Source organism: Bufo gargarizans, chromosome 3 (assembly GCF_014858855.1).
Source record: "Bufo gargarizans isolate SCDJY-AF-19 chromosome 3, ASM1485885v1, whole genome shotgun sequence".
Lineage (NCBI taxonomy): Eukaryota > Metazoa > Chordata > Amphibia > Anura > Bufonidae > Bufo > Bufo gargarizans.
The window spans coordinates 545,787,783-545,809,813 of NC_058082.1; positions in this window are offsets into that span (position 1 = coordinate 545,787,783).

The following is a 22,031-nucleotide window of genomic DNA, read 5'->3' on the forward strand; positions in this document are numbered from 1 at the left end:
AGACACGTCTTATGTTTTAGTTGGTGCCCAGACGGGCAGGCTTTTATTTTGTACTGTTTATGTTTGTGCTTTTGCCACAATAAAGCACAGTTTGGCCCCTAAATTCTGGTGTCTGTGAAGAAGTGTGTGGTTGCAACCCCCGAAAAAGGGCTCCCCCCCCACAGGGGGCAGTATTCTAACTGGGGGCACTAATGGGGCATTATTCCACATGGGGGCACTAATGGGGGGCATTATTCTTACTGGGGGCACTAATTGGTGGCATTATTCTAACTGGGGGCACTATAGGGGGCATTTTTCTTAATGGGGGCACTATAGGGGCATTATTTTAACTGAGGGCACTAATGGGGGCATTATTCTTGCTGGGGGCACTAATGGGGGGCATAATTCCATCTGGGGTGAACTAATGGGGGCCATTATTCTTACTGGGGCATTAAAAGGGGCGTTATTCTTCCTGGGGTGAACAAATGGGGGGCACTAATTCTGGGGTGCACTAATAGGGCAATTTTTCTTACTGCGGGGGCACTAATGGAGGCATTAATTCTGGATAGTACAAATGGGCCCATTACTCTTTCTGGGGGGCACAAATGGGGGCATTAATATTTTTGGGAGCCACAGTATGGCCACATTTACACGACCGTATGTGTTGTGGTCCGCAAATTGCGGATCAGCAAAACACGGATACCGGCCATGTGAATGTAGCCGGCCCTATGATAGAAATGTCTATGATTGCGGACAAGAATAGGACATGCTCTATCTTTTTTGCGGGGCCACGGAACGGATCTTCGGATGCGGACAGCACAGTGTGTTCTGTCCGCATCTTTTGCGGTTCCATCGAAATGAATGGGTCCGTACCCGTTCCGCAATTATGCGGAGCAAGAAATACGGTCGTGTGAATGCAACCTCATATAGCAACTTAACACCCTGTGATAAGTCACGCCCACAACCACACCCCATTTGGGGTGTGGCTTAACTTGGCCATTATTTTTTGTTGGGAGAGGTGGTAACACTCGGTGTAGGTAATCTGTATCTCTCAGTAACAGACCCGCTGTCCGGTCCCCTAACGTCTTGTCTCAGTGCACATTAGTGGAGCTCTATGTCCGGGGACTGACCCTTCTCTACTTATCCCCTGGCGATGCATAAAGTCCGGATAGCCAACCTAACCACCTCCCATTAGCCCATACATTCTAGTAAACCTCCTCCGTTTCCCCATACATTCTAGTGAACCTCCTCCCGTTTGCCCATACATTCTAGTTACCCTCTTCCCGTTTGCCCATACATTCTAGTGAACCACCACCCGTTTCCCCATACATTCTAATGAACCACCTCCCGTTTGCCCATACATTCTAGTAAACCACCTCCCGTTAGCCCATACATTTTGTTAGTTGTCAGTGTGACTTCCGGACATACGCAGTATTGCAACAGGCAGGCATGCTGTCCGGTGTAACGTTACATTACCCTACTTCGTGAGATTTCCGTACCTCGCAACTTCCGATCGCACCAGAAATTAAGTGAGAAGGCGTGCCGGAATTGTGCCGTTCTGCGCATGCGCAAAACAACGGTTTAGGGAAATCTCACAGCGGAGTTCAGCTGGACACCGGAACACTGCGCATGCGCCGGAGAGCCTCAGTAGGGAAAAATTATGGCCCAGTGCGCAAGCGCAGCTAACTACAGAACATCCATCCGATATATATATATACAGTATATATATTTATTCAACAGAAAAAATGGCCATCAGATCTCACTAACCCCACACTGCGCAGGCGCGGAGATCAGATGGATGCTCTGTTGTTAGCCGCTCTGTGGTTACTGTAAAAGTCACTGTTAAAGGGGCGGTCACTTTGAAAGTCACTGTTAAAGGGGCAGGCACTGTGAAAGTCACAGTTAAAGGGGCAGGCACTGTGAAGGTCACTGTTAAAGGGATGGTCAATGCTAAAGGGGCGGGCACTGTGGAGGTCACTGTTAAAGGGGCAGGCACTGTGGAGGTCAATGTTAAAGGGGCGGCCACTTTAGAGGTCATTGTTAAAGGGGCAGCCACTTTGGAGGTCATTGTTAAAGGGGCAGGCACTGTGGAAGTCATTGTTAAAGGGGCGGGTACTGTGGAAGTCATTGTTAAAGGGGCGGGTACTGTAGAGGTCACTGTTATGGGGGATACTGTCAAAATCTTTTTATGACACACAGAAACATAAAATAGATGAAATATACCTGTGCAAAGCTGGATCCTTCTGCTGGTTTCTTATATATAAAAATGAGTTTCTGTCTGTCTGGACGTTCTTAATGCGCAACCAAACGACTAGACTGATCTTCAAATTTGGCACACAGGTACATCACGTGTCCGGGAAGTTTTTAGACCGTATCAGCTCTCTAGAACGTACCGTTCCTGAGATATTCCCAAAAAATTAGCACCCCGCCCAATACAAGCCTGCAAGTCTTTCTCTTCAAATACCATCTGCCATAAACACAGTTTTACTCCAGGTTTCCATAACAACCCAGCCATTTTCTCTACTGCTTAAAAGGGGCAGGCACAGTGAAGGTCACTGTTATTAAAGGGGCGGGCACAGTGGAGGTCACGGTTATTAAAGGGGCGGGCACTGTGGAAGTCACGGTTATTAAAGGGGCGGGCACAGTGGAGGTCACTGTTATTAAATGGGCGGGCACTGTGGAGGTCACTATTATTAAACGGGCGAGCTTAATGAAGGTCCCTGTTAAAGGGGCGGTCACTGTGAAAGTCACTGTTAAAAGGGCAGTCACTGTTAAAGGGGTGGTCCCTGTTAAAGGGGTGGTCACAGTGAAAGTCACTGTTAAAGGGGCGGTCACTGTAAGTCACTGTTAAAGGGGAGGTGACTGTGAAAGTCACTGCTAAAGGGGCGGCCTCTGTGAAAGTTACTGTTAAAGGGGCGGGCACTGTAAAAGTCACTGTCAAAGGGGCGGTCACTGTGAAAGTCACTGTTAAAAGGGCGGTCACTGTCAAAGTCACTGTTAAATGTGCAGTCACTGTCAAAGTCACTGTTAAATGTGTAGTCACTGTGAAAGTCACTGTTAAAGGGGCGGTCACTGTGAAAGTCACTGTTAAAGGGGCGGTCACTGTGAAAGTTACTGTAAAAAGGGGCGGCCATTGTGAAAGTCACTGTTAAAATGGCGGTCACTGTGAAAGTCAATGTTAAAGGGGCGGTCACTGAAAATCAATGTTAAGGGGCGGTCACTGTGAAAGTCACTGTTAAAGGGGCGGTCACTGAGAAAGTCACTGTTAAAGGGGCGGTCATTGTTAAAGGGGAGGTCACTATGAAAGTCACAGTTAAAGGGGCGGTCATTGTGAAATAGTTATTGGCAAATGGAGATGACATTTCAGAATTTCAATTTTTTGGCAAATTTTCCATTTTAATCCATTTTTTCCAGTTACAAAGCAAGGGTTAACAGCCAAACAAAACTCAATATTTATGGCCCTGATTCTGTAGTTTACAGAAACACCCCATATGTGGTCGTAAACAGCTGTACGGGAACACGGCAGGGCGCAGAAGGAAAGGAATGCCATACGGTTTTTGGAAGGCAGATTTTGTTGGACTGGTTTTTTTGACACCATGTCCCATTTGAAGCCCCCCTGATGCACCCCTAGAGTAGAAACTCCAAAAAAGTGACCCCATTTTAGAAACTATGGGATAGGGTGGCAGTATTGTTGGTACTAGTTTAGGGTACATATGATTTTTGGTTGCTCTATATTACACTTTTTGTGAGGCAAGATAACAAGAAATAGCTGTTTTGGCAGCGTTTTTATTTTTTGTTATTTACAACATTCATCTGACAGGTTAGATCATGTGATATTTTTATAGACCAGGTTGTCACGGATACGGCGATACCTAATATGTATACTATTTTTTTATTTATGTAAGTCATGTTTTATTGTTTCCATAGTCTAAGAGCCATAGTTTTTTCAGTTTTTGGGCGATTTCCTTGGGTTTGTCTCATTTTTTACAGGATGAGATGAAGGTTTGATTGGCACTATTTTGGGGTGCATATGACTTTTTGATCGCTTGCTATTACACTTTTTGTGATGTAAGGTAAAAAAAAAAAGGTTTATTTAGCACAGTTTTTATTTTTTACGGTGTTCATCTGAGAGGTTAGGTCATGTGATATTTATATAGAGCCGGTCGATATGAACGCGGTGATACCAAATATGTATACTTTTTCTTTATTTATGTAAGTTTTACACAATAACAGCTTTTTTCAAACAAAAATAAATGATGTTTTAGTGTCTCCATATTCTGAGCCATAGTTTTTTTATTTTTTGGGCGATTGTCTCAGGTAGGGGCTCATTTTTTGCGGGATGAGATGACGGTTTGATTGGTCGCTTGCAATAGATGACTATTTTGGTCGCTTGCTGTTGTACTTTTTGTGATGTAAGGTGACAAAAAAATGGTTTATTTAGCACAGTTTTAATTTTTTACGGTGTTTATCTGAGGGGTTAGGTCATGTGATATTTTTATAGAGCCTGTCGATACAGACGCGGCAATACCTAATATGTATACTTTTTTTCCCCCTATTTTTTACAATTATTTTTTTTTACTTTATTTGGGGAAAATTACGTTTTTGTTTATTTTTACTTGAAATCTTTATCTTTTTTGGGGGGGAAAACTTTATTTTTTCAACTTTTTTTTTACTTTATTTTTTGTCCAACTTTGGGACTTGAACTTTGAGGGGGTATATTCCTTTACAATGCCGCAACCACAGGTAAAAGCCGCAAACCGCATGTCTGAATTGACCTGCGGTTTGCGGTGATCATCAATACGGGGGTTGTGACAGAATGCCAGCTGAATGATTTCAGCGGGCATCCTTTTCCGATTAACCCCCGCCGCGCCGCAATCACGGTTTAAACCCATTACGTACCGGTACATCATGGGTCCTTAAGGACTCGGGAAACAGGGCGTATCTGTACATGCGTCCCTAAGGGGTTAAAGGGGCGGTCACAGTGAAAGTCACTGTTAAATGGGCGGTCACTGTTAAAGGGGCGGTCACTGTGAAGTCACTTTTAAAGGGGCGGGCACTGTGTAGGTCATTGTTAAAGGGGCGGGTACTGTAGAGGTCACTGTTATGGGGGAAACTGTCGATACCTTTTTACGACACACAGAAACATAAAATGAAATAGATGAATTATACCCGTGTGAAGCCGGGTCCTTTTGCTAGTCTCTTATATATATAAAAATTAGACGTTCTTTATGCGCGACCAAACGACTGGACCGATCTTCACCAAACTTGACACACAGGTACATCAGGTGTCCGGAAAGGTTTTCGGCCGGGTCTCAGTTCTCTAGGACATACCGTTTCTGAGATATAAAAAAAAAAATTACCCACATTAGCCAATACAAGCCTGCAAGTCTTTCTCTTCAAATCCAAACTGCCATAAACACAGTTTTACTCCAGGTTTCTATAACAACGCAGCCATTTTTCTTTACTGCTTAAAGGGACGGGCACAGTGGAGGTCACTGTTATTAAAGGGGCGGGCACAGTGGAGGTCACCGTTATTAAACGGGCGGGCACAGTGGAGGTCACTTATTAAACAGGCGGGCACAGTGGAGGTCACTGTTATCAAAGGGGCGGTCACTGTGAAAGTCACTGTTAAAGGGGCGGTCACTGTGAATGCCACTGTTAAAGGGGCGGTCACTGTGAAAGTCACTGTTAAAGGGGCGGTCACTGTGAAAGTCACTGTTAACCTGTTACGGACACAGGGCGTACAGGTACGCCCTAATGTACTGGTACACCCTGTGTATTTCCGATCACCGCCGCACGGCGGGTGGTACAATGCCCGGTGGTGTCATGTGACCCCCCGTGTCAACGATCGCAGCAAACCGCAGGTCAATTCAGACCCGCGGTTTGCTTCGTTTCCGGGTTATTCGGGTCTCTGGTGACCCGATAACCCGGAATAGAACGGTGATCGGTGGTGTTATAATACACCACCAATCATCATCCTGCGATCCTGAGAGGTGGCGGTCAGGCCACCTCTCAGAATTGCCTCTGATTGGTTGGCTGGGCAGGTGGACGGACGGAGCGGTAGTTTTGAATTGCCCGAGCTCCTCTCCCCGCACATACAGGTCCATGGAGAGGGAGAGAGAGGAACTCGGCTGGATTGTAAGTTTTTTGTGCCATCAGAAACACATCAGTATTTTGGAGAGGTAGATTAGGCAGGGATAGTGAGGGAGAGTTAGGGGGAAAAAAAAGGTTTTTTTATTGCAGTTTAGCTCCCGGATCGTGTGTCTGGGGTCCTCAGCACTCAGCTGTGTGACCCTAAACCCCCAGGGGTGCTGTAGCTTTCCCCCCGCCCCCACACACACTTTTTTTGGGGCGCAAGTTTTTTTAGTTTCTTTTTTTGCATGCGCTGACTGTGGCCGGCACTCTTAGCGTCTGGCCACTGTTAGCGCATTGCCCACCCCACCACCGATCAACTTTGTACCCACTGGATGTTCTCGGCCAAGGAGGCACAGTGAGGACGAGAATGATCCCACTTTCCTCTTCTCATCTGCGTCCTCCTCATCATCTAGCGATGATGATGAGCCCCCAAGGCGGCAGAGACGACACCAGGCGGAGCAAGGGGACCGCCATGCCAGGAATCCACGTGGCCCACACTAGTACGAGCAGCTCTGGGGCTTGTACTAGTTTTCCGGCCCACCAGATAAGTCCACCTGAGCCCCCTACCAGTGAACTTGTCTGGTGTACCCCAGAGCATTTTGAGCCTGTGATTCCTGATTTTGTTGACCAAGCAGGAATCCACTTTGGGTGTTAGCGGGAAACTTGTGTGGGACCTTATGAGGCAGTCCTCAAGGCCCTGATCTTTGCTGACCAGGAAAGAGCAGGCCGGAGTACCTCGGGAACTGGAGGAGCCCGGATCGTCCCTGGCCAACACTTTCCAGGTGTGGTCCCCCATACTGGAAAGAAGGGATGGTCCCAAATAAAGTGTGTCACATAAGGGGGATACGAAAGGACACCACCACTCAGTGTGACACGTGCCCCGATCATCCGGGCCTCTGCATTGACGGTTGCTTCAGGGAGTACCACACTTCCATGGAGTACTAAATTTATAATCCCCTTCCCCAATTTTAATTCCATTTAGCCACTGACAATCGAAAAAAAATATGGTTCTCAGACTTGAGACACTAAAACAAAAAAATTTTTATTTCAAAAATATTATTTTGTAAAACTAAAATAAATAAAAAAAGACACTCCCTGAAGCAACCAATAATGCAGAGGCCCGGGTGATCGGGGCATGTGTCACACTGAGTAGTGGTGTCCTTCCGTATCCCCCTCTTGTGACACACTCTGCACCTTTTTTGGGTCTGTCCCTTCTTTCCAGTATGGGGGACCACAACTGGAAAGTGTTGGCCAGGGACGATCCGGGCGCCTCCAGTTCCCGAGGTACTTCGGCCTACTCTTTCCCGGTCTGAAAAGATCATCTCCTTGAGGACTGCCTCATAGAACTGGAGGAATTTTCCTGTGTTGCCAGCGCTCCAGGACAGCACAAAAGAGTTGTACAAGGCAACCTGCACCAAGTAGACCGCAACTTTTTTGTACCATGCCTTGGTTTTGCTCATGGCGTTATATGGCTTGAGGACTTGATCAGAGAGATCAACTTCTCCATATACCGATTGTAGTCGACGATACAATCGGGCTTGAGGACCGTTACCGCGGTACCCCGCACAGGGAGAGGGGTGATGCCGTTACCGTGAATTGTGGACAGTACAAGGACATCCCTTTTGTCCTTATATCTGACCAGCAACAGGTTTCCACTAGTAAGGGCACGGGTCTCACCCCTGGGGATAGGTCCCACAAGCGGAAAAGGATCTGGCAGCGAGGGACTGGAACAAGGGGATACTAGTATAAAAGTTATCCACGTACAGGTGGTAACCCTTATCTAGCAGTGGGTGCATAAGGTCCCACACAAGTTTAACGCTAACACCCAGAGTGGGGGGACATTCTGGGAGTTCAATACGGGAATCTCACCCTTCGTACACACAAAACTTGTAAGTATACCCTGAGGTACTCTCACAAAGTTTGTACAGCTTCTCGCCATACCTCGCCCGCTTAGAAGGAACATACTGGCAGAAAATGAGTCTTCCGGGGGCGGAGCCAGCAAGCCATGGTGTAGGTCGACTTCACCAGAGCTCCACACAGCTAGCCCAGCTTTCATCGATTTAATCAGCGGACACGGACTCTAGGATGGGGAAAACCCTCAGAGACAAGGAGGGTGCCTCAGGGGCCACTACGAAGGCAAAAAAGACCCAAGGGGATCTGAACAAATTCCTCAACAGGCGATCCACATCGCACCCTGAAGGAGGCAAGATGGCGCGAGAGGCGCGAAACTTCTCAGAACGGGAGGGAGCCGACTCGGAAGCCGACAGCTCTGACGCTGAAGTTTACAGCAGAGGTGAGCCGGACTCCCTGCCCTTAACTCGAAGCTTCCTTCAGCAATCGCTGACGCAGGCACTTAGCCCGGTCATGAAGGAGTTATCGGACATTAAGGCCGAATTCCAGCAGCTCGGCCACAGGGTAGAAAGCCTGGAAGAAAGCCAGGACCTGTTAGTCCAGCGAGAAGCGGGAGTTCACAATCACCTGACAAATATGTCAAAGATGATTAATACAGCTTTCCTGAACCTGGAAGACCAGGAAAACAGAGGGCGGAGGAAAAATGTACGCCTAAGGGGAATACCTGAAGCGGTTCAAGCTGAAGATCTGGCCGGTACAGTACGTTCCCTGTTTGCCTCCCTCGTTGGTGAAGAACAAGCTGCCACCATCGTTATAGAAAGGGCACATAGAGCTCTTAGGCCCAAGCCGGCGGTGGGAGAGCCGCCCAGAGACGTTGTTTGTGCCCTAATGAACTTTTTAGATACTGCAGCTGTCCTGAGAGCGGCTAGGGAGAAAGGAGATCCCTCTTTGGACGGTCACAAAGTGCAATTATTTCAAGACCTGGCGGCGAGCACTCTAGCCAAGCGCAGAAATTTGCGCCCTTTAACCGCGCTCCTGAGAGAGAGGAAACTACCAGTAAGGTGGCTGTTCCCTTTTGGCCTCAGTACCGCCATAGGAGGGAAACAATACACAGTCAGACTACCGGAGGACTTGCTGCCTGTGTGGGAGGCGTTGGGATCAGAAGCTCTGGACATACAGTCATGGCTCCCTTGTAACCCGACATTAGACCTTCCGAACTTACCGCAGGCAGAGGAATGGCGCCTGGCGCAAAAGAAGAAATCTCCGAAGAAAAGAATTCCTTAACCCATCTGGATCTATCCGACTTGAGACCCCAGAATTCGCCATAAAGGGAATCTCAGCGAACGCTTTGTTCCAGCCCTATAGGATCCAGGTTCTATGTTGACCGTTTAACTGATCCTTCATAGCCCTTACTGTTTGCCTCTCCAACCCACTTTCCCTAATCTATGTCTGTTCACCTTTAATTTTTCCCGCTATCTCCCTCATAACTTTATTCCCCCTTCCCTTCTTGTCTCATTCTGTGCTCCATTAACAGGCCGTCGTAGGTATTGCAATGGATGCTGTTAGGTCGCTCATGGCCGATAGCCCGCAGGGCTCTTCTCCCCTGCCTCCATTTGCTCCTATGGCACTGACACTGAGTAATAATTTAGTGAGATTGGTATATATACCGTGTCCCTACATTGTAGAATGTTTGCACATGCCTACTGTCTTTTTTCCTTCATTGGGCTTAGTGTGTGAGGCCTGGCTCAAGGTGTTTACACACTAATTCCCCCCCCCCCCCCTAGTCGGGGTTTATAACCCCTCAGGTTGTTATTACATACTTAATAACTGCCTCCATTACCTTTTTCATCAGATGTTTTGTTCATGTATTTTTTGTCCCATTTGTTGCCCTGTGTCGCCCTCTTCTGGTCATTTGAATCTACTGCTCAGGTTAACTCTTGTTTATAATGACTGACCTAAAGGTATTGTCTTTCAATGTAAATGGTATGAACACCCCACAGAAAAGGAGTCAGGTCTATCATTTGCTCAGGAAAGAGGGAGCAGACTTACAGGGAGTGCAGAATTATTAGGCAAGTTGTATTTTTGAGGATTAATTTTATTATTGAACAACAACCATGTTCTCAATGAACCCAAAAACTCATTAATATCAAAGCTGAATATTTTTGGAAGTAGTTTTTAGTTTGTTTTTAGTTTTAGCTATTTTAGGGGGATATCTGTGTGTGCAGGTGACTATTACTGTGCATAATTATTAGGCAACTTAACAAAAAACAAATATATACCCATTTCAATTATTTATTTTTACCAGTGAAACCAATATAACATCTCAACATTCACAAATATACATTTCTGACATTCAAAAACAAAACAAAAACAAATCAGTGACCAATATAGCCACCTTTCTTTGCAAGGACACTCAAAAGCCTGCCATCCATGGATTCTGTCAGTGTTTTGATCTGTTCACCATCAACATTGCGTGCAGCAGCAACCACAGCCTCCCAGACACTGTTCAGAGAGGTGTACTGTTTTCCCTCCTTGTAAATCTCACATTTGATGATGGACCACAGGTTCTCAATGGGGTTCAGATCAGGTGAACAAGGAGGCCATGTCATTAGATTTTCTTCTTTTATACCCTTTCTTGCCAGCCACGCTGTGGAGTACTTGGACGCGTGTGATGGAGCATTGTCCTGCATGAAAATCATGTTTTTCTTGAAGGATGCAGACTTCTTCCTGTACCACTGCTTGAAGAAGGTGTCTTCCAGAAACTGGCAGTAGGACTGGGAGTTGAGCTTGACTCCATCCTCAACCCGAAAAGGCCCCACAAGCTCATCTTTGATGATACCAGCCCAAACCAGTACTCCACCTCCACCTTGCTGGCGTCTGAGTCGGACTGGAGCTCTCTGCCCTTTACCAATCCAGCCACGGGCCCATCCATCTGGCCCATCAAGACTCACTCTCATTTCATCAGTCCATAAAACCTTAGAAAAATCAGTCTTGAGATATTTCTTGGCCCAGTCTTGACGTTTCAGCTTGTGTGTCTTGTTCAGTGGTGGTCGTCTTTCAGCCTTTCTTACCTTGGCCATGTCTCTGAGTATTGCACACCTTGTGCTTTTGGGCACTCCAGCTCTGAAATATGGCCAAACTGGTGGCAAGTGGCATCTTGGCAGCTGCACGCTTGACTTTTCTCAGTTCATGGGCAGTTATTTTGTGCCTTGGTTTTTCCACACGCTTCTTGCGACCCTGTTGACTATTTTGAATGAAACGCTTGATTGTTCGATGATCACGCTTCAGAAGCTTTGCAATTTTAAGAGTGCTGCATCCCTCTGCAAGATATCTCACTATTTTTGACTTTTCTGAGCCTGTCAAGTCCTTCTTTTGACTCATTTTGCCAAAGGAAAGGAAGTTGCCTAATAATTATGCACACCTGATATAGGGTGTTGATGTCATTAGACCACACCCCTTCTCATTACAGAGATGCACATCACCTAATATGCTTAATTGGTAGTAGGCTTTCGAGCCTATACAGCTTGGAGTAAGACAACTTGCATAAAGAGGATGATGTGGTCAAAATACTAATTTGCCTAATAATTCTGCACTCCCTGTAGTCTTCCTGCAAGAGACCCATTTTAGGCACTTACATATTCCAAAAGCAGTTAATAAACATTTTGCAGTATAGCATCATGCCTCCTACTCCTCAGCTGCCAGAGGTGTTTCTATAGCCCTAGGTCAGAAGGTCCCTTTCTCTTTAGAGGCCAAACTAGCCGACCCTGATGGTCGCTTTTTATTTTTAAAAGGTAAAATAGTAAACACTAAGTACACTCTAGTGAATTTGTATGCTCCGAATAGTGGACAGATCACTTGGCTGCTACACACCCTGGAGACTCTGAAAACGTTTAGAGAGGGATACCTCATCATAGGGGGGGACCTTAACCTCACGCTTGATCCTCTGATAGACTCGACCTCCATAGGTCGCCCTACCTCAAGAAGACAGTTGAGGAGGCTGCTTATTGCTCTCAGAGACCTGGGGGTCTCAGATGTCTGGCGCCTCCTCCACCCTGAGGAAAAAGACAACACCTTCCATTCACAGGCGCATAATTCATACCAGCGCCTGGATTATATTTTTGTTGCAAACCATCTGCTGTCCTCGATCTCTGAGGCGAAGATAGGGAATATAGTCATTTCTGACCATGCGCCTGTGAGTGTGGGGGTGAGGATTTACGCCCTACCTCCGAGATCCTGGGTCTGGAGGTTGAATGAGACGCTCCTGGAGGAGGAATCCCATAGGAAGGCAGTTGAGCTATGTCTCAAAAATTATTTTCAAGAGAATACTAGGAATCTCGCTAATGGGACATCACTCTGGGAAGCCCATAAAGTAGTAGTCAGAGGGGAGCTCATCAGCTTGGGATCCAGAGCCAAAAAGCGTAGGCAGAAACAATTAGATTCCCTTCTACAGCAAATCTCCACACTCGAAACCCTCCACAAAAAGACTAGGACGGAAGAAGTCCTATTGTCACTAAAGTGCTTGAGACATAAGGTCACTGACCTCTTGAACATTAGAGCAGCAGGGGCCTTGAGGACATTGCGCTTTAAGCAATATCTCCACGGTAATAGGGGTTCCAAGTTGGTATCCAGCCTTATTAAGGGCCAAAGAAATAGATCTTTTATCCAGGCTATTAAGTCAGCCTCGGGCCCCCGACTTATCAACACTCCGGCGATTGCTCAGGAGTTCTGCTCCTTTTATTCGAATCTGTATGATCTCCCGGTACCCCTTCATACTCAACAAATTGAGGAGCGTACATCGGCTTTCCTCAAATCCATCAATATCCCGAGACTCTCAACAGAGGACGTACATCGGCTGCTACAACCAGTCACAATAGAAGAGGCAGATAAGGTCCTTATGTCTATCCCTACGGGTAAAAGCCCCGGGCCTGATGGGTTCCCAATTTCTTATTATAAGAAGTATAAAGATATTTTAACCCCGCACTTTGTCGATGCATGCAATCTCCTCCTCACGGGTGGTTCCCTGACCCCGCAAGCCCAGGAGGCACACATAACGATCATCCATAAAGAGGGAAAGGATAAGGAGGTATGCGGTAGCTATAGGCCGATCTCATTATTGAATACTGACTTGAAGTGGTGGGCCAAGTTGCTTAATAGCAGGATGTCTAAATTGCTTCCTGGGCTTGTGGGCGAAGAACAAGTGGGATTCGTGGCGGGAAGGGAGGGTAGACATAATGTCAGTAGGGTAATACATGCGATCACTTACTCAATTAAGGCTGGGGCCCCTCTTGTGCTGTTAGGCACGGATGCGGAGAAGGCGTTCGATAGGGTCAGCTGGGCCTATATGAGTAAGGTGCTAAGTGCCTTTGGTTTTCCGGAAAGCTTCATTAAGGCCATTTATACTTTATACTCTGCTCCATCTGCGAGAGTACTGGTTAACGGCACCCTATCGAACGCCTTCCAAATTAGAAATGGCACGCGCCAGGGATGCCCTTTGTCCCCTACTTTATTTGTGCTCACCCTAGAGACGCTTCTTCTTAAGTTCCGACAATCCCCCTTGATCAAAGGAGTGAAAATAAGCAATTACACCCACAAGATGGCCGCCTTCGCGGACGATTTACTGCTCCTGATGACTAATCCTGAAGAGGCTCTGCCGGAGGTTATGCAGATTTTCGAATCCTTTGGGGTTATATCTAATTTTAAGATTAATTTTGATAAATCGGAGGCCCTTGGAGTTTCCCTTCCGGCTGCTTTACGTAATAGAGTCAAAGCCCTCACGCCATTCAAATGGCCTACACAAGCAATAAAGTATTTAGGGGTAATGATACCGATGGATCCCAAGCTGATGTTTAGACTTAACTTCCCTCCACTGCTTTCCAAAGTCGCCTCTGTTCTTTCTAAAAGTAGTTCTCCTTTCCTTACCTGGCTAGGCAGGAAAAATGTTCTCACCACTTATATTCTGCCGTTGATTATGTACACCTTAAGAACCCTTCCCATTTCCATTCCAGCTAGCTTCATTAATAAACTGCAGTCTACCATGAGCAAATATTTATGGGATTTAGGATGTCCTTTCGCCTTCTTTCCCGCAGAAGGAAAAGTGGGGGTATCTCATTACCTGATTTACCGACCTATATACAGGCTATCGGCTTGGAGAGATGGCTTAGATTGGCCAGGCGAGAGACGAACTGTATGCATATAGACTTAGAATTAGCTCTGTTGGGTAAAGAATCTTTTCACAAATTGTGGACGCCTGGGAAGGCAGGGGAGGGACTCAAGGTGGAGAGTGAGCTAACTAGAGGAATGCTCCATGTATGCCATAAGGCTGTGGCTTTAACCTCTACTCAGGGTAAGATATCTCCACTTGCTCCTATTTCAGTTATCCCCACACTCCTGTTCCCGCAAATTAAGTCTCCTTCAGATATTTGGCTAGCACTTTCACACCATAGAATAGGAGACATGAAAAAGCTTCAAACCTCATCTGACTTCTACACTGACCTCTCAGGTGACCCGACCCCTAGTAAAGATTTCATCCAGAGAATGGACTTTGAGAGTATTTGTAGACAGTTTTTGTCCTCTAAGTTCATCCCAACCCCAGATCCGTCGTGGTTGGAGAATTATGTATTATTACCTAGTTTACCCCGTAAATGTACCACTCTCATTTATAGGCAGATTTTATGCGCAAGAGATTCTAATGTGCCGCCATGGGTAGCCGAGTGGGGAAAAGAACTCCAAATTAAGTTTGATGACGCTGATGTTAAGTGGATTCAAAACTCTTCACATGGCTTCTCTAAGTGTATAAAAGTTCAGGAGAATTCTGTTAAGACAGCGCTGCGGTGGTATAGAACGCCCGAGTACCTTTTTAAAATCAGGATTCTTTCCACGGATCTTTGCTGGAGGTGTAATGCCGCCACTGGCTCCCTGTCGCACATCTGGTGGTCCTGCCCGGCCATCAAGCCCTACTGGGAAGGTGTTGAGTCTGCTATTAATGTAATTTGCACGATGACCCTGAAACTTTCAGCCCAGCTGATCTTACTCTGGTTACCTACTCCAGACTTTCGTCCGGGGAAAAACAACTTGGCCACACATCTGCTCATGGCCGCAAAGCTTTTGATCCCAGTAAAATGGAGATCAACTGATCCACCATCACTGGGGATGTGGCGGGATAGGGTCCATCAGATGTGCCAGATGGAGGAATTGATAGGGTGGACGTACCACCGCAGGGACAGGTTTTTGCAGCTCTGGCAACCTTGGTTAAAATATAGCTCAGATCTTCTCAACTCCCAGCTATGGGACTCTGAAGAAGATTTGTAGTAGATGGTCATTTTCTCTTTCCCCTCCTGCCCGTTCTCTGTCTAGCCCATTATAGAGACCTACTCTGGTGACACACAGTTAATATATGTTTGTACCATATCTTACATATTATGAACAGTCATACCTTCACTACTGTTGTGAGCAATTTACACAATGCTTAGGGTTGACACAACGTTAGGGCCCTGTTTTTTCCCCTTACGTTATTGATATGTAACTGTTGTTATGTATATTTGTACTGTAAGATCGATCGCTTTAAGGGCCTTTTAGCCCTAGACAAGCGGTGATCACATCCTAGCTTGTATTGTTAGGCATTGCCTTTGATGCTCTGTATTTAAATATGATTGTGATGTGATGCTCGCTTTATTGCGCTTATACTATTTGATGATCTTTGTTTATTTGATCAATAAAAAGAGATTTCAAACAAAATGAGTCTTCCTTTGAAAGCAATGAGAGACTCATCAACCGCGACCTTCCTTCCAGGTACATAGGCATCCAAAAATTTGGCCCCAAAGTGATCGAAGACCGGCCTGATTTTGTACAGACGGTCATAGGCAGGATCACCTTCGGGGGGACATAATGCAGGCATTTCCAAATGGACTAAAAACAGGAAAGTGTCATGGCCGTACTGTAAAGTGGGGTCTGGTAGAGGACGTCCCCACTCTAGTAATGCCTGACACTAGGTTTTTTGACTAGGCCCATGTGCAGCACGAGGCCCCAAAAGGTTGTCATCTCGGCTACACTGACAGGGGTCCAGCCACCGGCCCTAGCCAAAAAGGAGTCCGGGTGTTGAGCAAGAACTGTTGGGCGTACAAGTTCGTTTGCCCCACCATCAGATTCACAAAGTAGTCACTGAAAAAAAGACTAAAATAGTCATATTCAGTGAAGCCCACTGTGGGAAACTGGATTCTTGGTTGGCCAACAAAATCAGGAATCACAGGCTCAAATCCTCTGGGGTACACCATGCAAGTTCACCGGTAGGGGGCTCAGGTGGACTTATCTGATGGGCCAGAAAATAGTACGAGTCCCAGAGCTGCTCGTACTAGTATGGGCCACAGGGTCCCTGGCATGGTGGTCCCCTTGCTCCGCCTGGCGGCGTCTCCGGGCTCCGTGGAGAAAGTTAGAGGAGGCAGAGCCACAGGAAGCTTAAACCTCCCGCCTGCCCTGCAGCCAATCAGAACCAATCCTGAGAGGTGATGTCCCCATTACCTCTCAGGATCGCAGGATGGTGATAGGTGGTGTGATAATACACCATCAATAACCATCCTGTTCCGGGTTATCGGGTCACCAGAGACCCGAATAACCCAGAAATGCAGCAAACCGCAGGTCTGAATTGACCTGCGGTTTGCCGCGATCGCCGATACAGGGGGGGGGTCGCAGGACCCCCCCCCCCCCGCATTTTCCCAGGGTGCCTGCCGAGCGGCAGTGATTGAAAATACACATGATGTACCGGTACGTCATGTGTCCCCAACAGGTTAAAAATGTAAAAAAATAATATATATATATAAAATGATCCGTTTTTCCAGATGACAACCGGAGAGACGGATCCGTTATCGCAATGCATTTGTAAGATGGATCCGCATCCAGACCTGTCTACAAATGCTGTCTGTTTCCATACAGATTGCCGGATCCGGCAGGCAGTTCCGGCGACGAAACTGCTTGCCGGAAACCTCTGCCACAAGTGTGAAAGTAGCCTTATTGCCACACACCCGGTGACTCCAGTTTTTTATATCTTGCCAAGGATTCATAAGGACAGGGATAATCCTCCTGGGCGACCCATAGTCGCAAGCACTAATTGCATTTTCTCTCCAAAAGCCATCTTTTTAGATAGAGTTCTGCAGAACTTTGCTACAGAAGTTTTAGGAAGATAATTTACTTGTCTCCTTCGATGTAGTCAGTCTCTACACGAGTATAGACCACAATAAAGGTCTGGAGGCAGTAAAACACGCATTATTACATAACTCAAACTTCTCCTTACGAAAGATGCTGTTTCTTTTGTCCCTTTTGGAGATCATTCTTACGTGTAATTATTTTTTCTTCAAGAATGATTTCTATATACAATACAGGGGGACTGCCATGGGGTCCAACGTGGCCCCAGCCTATGCGAATATATTTATGGCACACTTCAAGGAGACCCATGTGTATCCATCCAGCCACTTCCAAAAAGTGAAAGGCTGGATGAGATACATGGACACATTTTTTTTCATCTGGACAGGTACAGGAGAACAATTACAGAAATGTAACACCCATCTTAAGAGCATACATCAGGAACTGCAGTTTACTCTAGTTTGTTCAGCTGAAAAACTCAAATTTCCATTTCATCACCATGACGGCACACATGAGAGATTGACCCCTGACCTCTGTAGGGGCAGGAACAGAAAAAGGTTAATTTGACCCCTCCCACCACCAAACACCAGTGTGTTCCTGCCCCTACAGTGGCCAGGACGGAGAAAGTCAGGGAGGTGAAACGTATTGTATACCCCTTTATTAATTTATTTTTTTAGAAGTACCTGGGAGCTACATCAGGAGCTAGGTGCTTCCCTTGCAGGCATCTCGTTCTGGGTATGTCCCCTGCTCTCCGGATGTGCATGCTGAAGCTGATATGGAGACGGCAGGGTCACGCTCCCTGTTAATCAGGAGCCTGCCCTGTGGCTGCCACAGGCCTCCTATCTCCTAGTGAGATCAGCTGGCCGAAACGTCTGACGTCACTTCCAAGTCAAGGAGTATACCCAGAAGTGACTTTATCCCAGGCGGGGGATTTAAAAAAGCTCCGTTCCATGCCGACACAGTCCCATCATGTCGAACCAGGAGCTACAGCAGCCAAAAGAGCAGCACGTTCCAACACTGCAAACCGTGAGTGTACACTTTTGTGTAGTGGCAGCAGACCCACCAAGGAAAATTGGTGGGTCCATAGTGGGGATTATAAAGGGTGGTTTAGAATAACTACTATGGAATGCCTCCCCTTGGGCTGGTACCCCACATTTCAATGTATACTGCACTTTCTTTGATGTACCATACATAGAATCTTGCATTGATATAGCTGCTTTCTCATAGGTCTCTAAACAAACATTGAAGAAACCCAGGAAGACTGAGATGCATCCAATGCTGTGCTAAACTTCCTGATAAATATACTAAAAAGCTCTGTAAGGAGTGTATTACAAAAATTGTGAGAGATGAACAGCCATCCATCATGCAGGAATTCAAGTCCATGATCCAAGAGGAAGTTAGATCTTCATTGGCATCCTTTCGCAAAGAAGCCCTTGCAGCACCTCCGCCACAACAGAAATTGATAGATATATTCTCCTTAGACTCTGACTGGTTGGAGGACGAGGCCCTTATCTGAAGGGGAAATAACAGATGAATCAAAAAAATTTTTTTTCTCCACAACAGAGCTGAATGATCTTTTAAAGGCGGTTAGAGATACTATGGGAGTAGAGGATGTCCAGAAACCTTATTCAGTTCAGGAGGAGATGTTTGGCGGATTAAAAATTAAACGCTTTAGAGTGTTTCCCATAAACGAAAACATCAAAGTAATGATTATGGATGAGTGGGCATTCCCTGAGAAAAAATTAGGCATTTCTAAAGAATTCAAGAGCAGGTTATTATTTGACCCTACTGAATCTAAGGTATTGGACGAAATACCTAGAATTGACATCCAGGTAGCAAAGGTAAATAAAAAAACCTTGCTACATTTTGAAGACTCTTCCCAATTAAAAGATACCATGGAAAGAAAGGCGGATAGTCTAATGAGGAAGTCTTGGGAAGCGGCAATGTATTGCCTTAAGACGAATATCACTGCAACCTCGGTGGCTAGGTCGATGTATCTCTGGTTGAATGAACTAGAGACTTCTAATTAATAAAACATCACGAGAACAGATATTAGATTCAATTCCATTATTGAAATCAGCCACAGGCTTCCTAGCTGATGCTTAAGCAGAAACTCATCGGGTTTTCAGCTAAAGAAGCGGCTTTATCCAATGCCACCAGAAGAGAGCTCTTTGGATGAAATCCTGGGGGGGAGATATACATCCAAAATGAAGTTATGCTTGATAGATTTTTCTGGGGAGTATGTATTTGGCCCCGTCCTGGACAGAATCTTAGAAAAAGCTACCGACAAGAAAAAAGGTTTTCCTGAGGATAAGCCGACAAAAAGGAAATTGCCTTTTCGTCCCCAGTTTAATCAGGGGAAATCCTTTCGGGGGGGGGGGGGGGGAGGGAAAACAGGTCGCTGGAGCTATGAAAAAGGGGGACAGGGTAGAGGATATCTTCTTAATCCCCAAAACAAATCCAGCGAAAAACAGTGACGCCAGGATAGGGTAAGACTAAAAACCTTCTACCCGCAGTGGAAATCCGTATCTTCCAATTCTTGGGCTTTAAACATAATAAAGGACGGTTACAGAATAGTGTCCCCCCCCCCCCCCCCCCCCCCGAAAGATTCAAAATCTCTCATTATCCGGCACAGTTACCATTAATTTGGGAAAAAATTCAGGATCTCCAAAAATTGGGAGTAATAATTCCAGTCCCTCTATCTCAACAGGGTCAGGGCTATTACTCAAACCTGTTCCTAGTTAAAAAAAAAACAAAAAAAAAACGGGGGTGCCTATCGAATTATAATAAACTTAATGGACCTAAACAAGGAACAGGAAATTCAAGATGGAATCCCTGAGCTCCACCATCCTTCTAATAAAAAGAAACGCCCTGATGTGTACAATCGACCTAAAAGACGCGTGCTACCACGTCCCAATCCGTACTGAGTCTCAAAAATACCTGAGGTTTGCCATAAAAGATCACATGGGAAACCTAGCTCGTTTTCAATTTGTCGCCCTCCCCTTCGGGATATCATCTGCCCCCAGAATATTCACCAAGTTAATCGTAGAAATTATCGCCCTTTTGAGAACTCAGGGTCTTACAATCGTCCCCTACTAAGACGACTTCCTAATCATATCAGACTCAGAACAACAAATAAAAATAGATCAAGACAGGTTTTGTGACCTTTTAAAAAATCTAGGATGGATAATAAACTTAAACAAGTCGTGCCTATCACCAAAAACAAGCGTACAATTTCTGGGAGATCTTTTGGACTCCACAAAACAAACTTCCTTCCTTCCAGAAGGAAGGATAGAAAATATACAAAAAACTGTCAGAGGTTTTTTAAAACGGAGGTTTTATTCTGTCAGGGAGACAATGAGTCTCTTAAGGCAGATGACAGCCTGTATTGTTGCAGTTCCATGGTGTCAGGCACACTACAGAACCCTCCAGGCTTGGCTTCTGAAGAAGTAGGACAAGCACCAGTCATCACTAGATCAAAGAATTCGGATCCCATAACACGTAAAAAGCTCCTGTCACGGAAGGTGTACAGAAAACTAGAAGACACAAAATGAAGATCCGACTGACTGGATCCAAAACTAAGGAACAAAAGGGAGAGCCCTGCAACAGACCTGGCTCTCTCCCTAACTGCTCAGCCTATGCGAAAATCTCAATGGTAGATGATCGCATATCCTCGTACCTCCACTGTATAACACCTGAACACCCTATAATAGTGAGGTGACACGACCACCGGCTCCCTACACTTGATACGGAGGGAGTCAGGGTCACCTGGGATCCAGCAAATAGGAAAACACAAATGAATGAACAAAACTTATCTGTAGAAGACTCAGTAGTAGCATCAGCATGCACACACTCCAGGAAGTAATATAAACCGCAAAGTGATGCAGTATGGGAAGGGATTTAAAGGGATGCAATCAGTGCAACTACATGACAGCTGAGAGAGGCTAACGAGATGAGAAAATAAAAGCAAAACAAAAGGAACCTCAAGGAGGAGGTTCTGAAGGACGTCTGTCAGAGCTTCTCAGATATCTGGTGGTGACAGCTCCACACTCTGGTGGTTGGATTCAAAAAAGCTAAGGAAGGGTGTAGAATGGCAGAAAACACCAGCAATAATTATCCAGACCGACACAAGCGGCACGGGATGGGGAGCAAAGGTCAACACAAACCTCTATCAGGGAATCTGGTCTACGGAGATAGTAATGCGATCCTCGAACTATCGGGAACTCAGAGAGGTATGGGAGACCTTGAAGGCAGCCTCGGCAGAAATAGTAAACAACCACATAAAGATCTTCTCAGACAATGTGACAACAGTATCCTACCTGAAACATCAGGGGGTACAAGATCAGTAAGACTACAGAATCTATCCACTAAAATATTCTCCTGGACAGAGGAAAAGTAAAATCTATCTCAGCCATTCACCTAAAAAGAGAAAAGAACTTAATAGCAGATTTTCTGAGCAGGACCACCATAGAACAGGGAGAATGGTCCTTAAACAGCGAGATATTCAACCTGTTGGTGGAAAAGTGGGGTCTCCCATCAATAGACCTATTCGCATCCAAACTAAACGCAAAAGTCCCATTATTTTGCTCCCTGAACCCAAGGGACAATCCTTGGGCAATAGATGCGTTTTCCCAAAACTGGAATTGGGACCTCGCTTATGCCTTTCCCCCATTCCAGCTAATACCCAGGGTTCTACAGAAAGCCATGCAAGAGTCGGCAAAACTAATCTTAATAACCCCGTTCTGGTCCAAGAGAAGTTGGTTCTCCAAGGTAGTAACCGATTTTCATAGAAACCAAGAAATAATATTACCTTCCTTCTGCACAAACTCCAAAAATCCTGGGGAGAAGCAATTCCACTGCCTGGATGTCAGAAGAACGGTCCTCAAATATCTAGAAAACACCACGATTTACGCCAAGTGGATAATTTACTTATC